This window comes from Triplophysa rosa, linkage group LG24, assembly GCF_024868665.1.
Source record: "Triplophysa rosa linkage group LG24, Trosa_1v2, whole genome shotgun sequence".
Lineage (NCBI taxonomy): Eukaryota > Metazoa > Chordata > Actinopteri > Cypriniformes > Nemacheilidae > Triplophysa > Triplophysa rosa.
Window position 1 is genome coordinate 2041065 of NC_079913.1, and position 2862 is coordinate 2043926.

Here is a 2862-nt window from a genome sequence, read left to right on the forward strand (position 1 = left end):
CAGTTTTTATTTAATTAAAATTTTTTATACCTTACATATACAGTATAATTCAATCTTGAAGATATTTGTTTAACATTTTAAATTGGAATAAATAATGGTTGTATTTTCTCAAAACTTTTGAAAAATGAAGCAGGAAGTTCTTCTGGACCAACATTAAACAAGCGTTGATTTCGTCATCCAAAGTGGTCTATACCGGATTTGATTGGATGCCATCATGCGTGACTGGATATTTTGAGAAATTTCCCAGTGTTTGTCAATAGGGTCCGATGTTGTACTCACATTCTTTAAAATATCTTCTTTTGTGTGTTCTGGAAGAACGTTATACAGGTTTGGATTGACATGTGCGTGAATAATGAATGATTTTTCATCTCTTTAAATAGAGAAGATTCTTGGACTGCAGTAGAATGTCAGTTTTTTCTTTTGGTAGTTAACATAGTTAACAAGTCTCCTTCTGACACACCAGCGTATGTATTATAGTGTTATCTAAATTATTCATTACCTTTACAAAATTGATTCGTTTTAAGATTATTCCCGAGTAAAAAAGGAAAGTTTGATGAATATTTATTTCTTAAGCAATTCAAATTCATACATTTCGTTCTGCGTAAAGGGAACAGTTTTTTTCTATATTTTGAACAGGTCTTTGTGCACATACTTGTTTGTTTATATTCTATTTAAAAATGCTATTGACCTTGGTGTACACACTGATGATATTATTTCCTGCATTGGCACCCAAAGTGATTTCAAATTCACATGCAACTCTTGATGTAGAAGCTGATTTTGATTCACAAATGTTTTAAGCGCGGATTAAATCAAGCGTGGGCCACATCTGACTGCGTGGAAAACACTCAGCCTTGATTCAGCCCGACAGCTGTACAGAGCGCGATTGTGAATAGAATGGTAACTTATCAAATCCTTTTTATCGTTATTCACCGCAGACGTTCAATTTATCATCATTCGCCGCAAAACACATTCCCTGGTGCCAAATGACCTTCCTTCCACGAGGTGTAAAAATAGATTGAAATGGAAATAGTCCGAGCGACATGGATCAATTTTTTTGAAGCCGTACGTTCTGATGGGATTAGAAAGGATTGAGGAGGAGGGAGGTGGTGTACGAGATGGTGAAGGGGCATTTTGATGCCTTTCATTTGTGGAAATGCAGGGTGCAGCAGGATGACCCAAAAACAAAAAAAGGAGAAAAGATTTGTGCTCGCTGCGGCGTGATGAAGGAGGTTGTCGTGGATTGACAGTTTATTTTAGAGGCCATTGACTTTACATACAGCGCCAAAATGAAATATAGAGCTTTTATACAAGACGCTGGAGGCTCGTTGCTCAGAATCACCTTCTCTCAACCTGTATAATGTCAGACAAGAGACTGAAGGAAGGTGTTTTTCTCAAACTGTGGTGATTAACCATAGCATTGTTGTGACGGGGTGGATTTATGGGTTTGCATTGTGAGGTTGCAGTCGGATCATTTGGTTGGCCCATGTGGACAAAATCTGATAATGATGTTTTTGTGTTTTTAATTGTACTTCCCTTTATGCAAATGAGCAGTGATGCAATATGGCATCTACCAGTAGGAATGAAGGCACTACATGTGATGAGTTTAAAGGCCTGTTTACACTAAGAACTTACAGCCACGGAAATTAAGCATTAAAGGTCCAGTGTATGAAATTTAGCGTCATCTAGTGGTGAGGATGCGAATTGCAAGCAATGGCTCATTCCACCGCTTTTGATGCACTACGGTGGCTGACACAGATATAGCACATTCTAAGGTAATAAAAACATAACGCTTCATTACACATCTGTCTTTAGAAGTGTATAAAAACCTTACATATTACATTGCATTTCTGTCAATAGATCCTCCAAAAAAATACACATTGGACCTTTAACATTTTTATTCTGAAAGAGACAATACAACGTATGTACATTTAGGTGTTTTTCTAGTTTATAAATGGCTGTAAAGGTTGTGCACATGGAATAAGAGCTACGCAATTTGGTTTGCCATAGTCTTTAAATCAACAATTTTCTTCCTTGTAACAATAGAACTGAAAAATGGCCTTAAGACATGTCTTCTCTTTTCAGAAGTTGGTCATTAGGTGCAATCATGGTGTCCGACTGGAAAAAAGTAGTCTGCTATGTCACAGTGCATGTTGAAAAGCCATTTGCAAATGAACATAGAGGATGAAATGGTCTGGCGGTACATAAAAATAGATTTCCGGTTTGTCTCATTACCTGCAGCCCACAAACTGTGTTCAACATTAGCTCGGAGAAATCAATCGTTTCTCACACGGACAACAGCGTTTAAGTAGCACAAAGCTGATGACTCAGCGTACAGACAGCTGTCAGGTTTCTTCTGTGCTGAGATAAACCTCTGCGTAATCCGGCTTCAGCTTTCATTAAGCGTTGTCATTATTTCCTCGGCTCTGACGGATGGCATTGTGGGATATCGGGTTTTATGGCGGGTCATCTTTCATATTCCATTTCTTTTCCCATTTGAAGAGAAGTTCACAGTCCAGTCAAATTCGTTTTGCGTTTGAATATTGATTTTCCTCCGTTCTTCCTCCAAGATCCTCTCGTGTCCTTTCCCTTGGCAGTAATTTTGACACTCTGGTGGTTTTCTACTTAATTAAAAGTAGTCTTGAAGGGAAATATTGAATATAAATAAGACTAGCAAGAATGACACGATGTGAAGTAATTTCAGATCCCAGATAGCTTTGTAATATTAGGCAATAAATCCGTCTTTGAGAAGAATGTATTACTTGGTTTGGTAATAAATGCTCTCTAGATGCTACCTGCAGATTTACAACTACATTTAATTTATGCAGTTCTCTTAAGGTTGGATCCCTTTGAAATGTTAAGCCA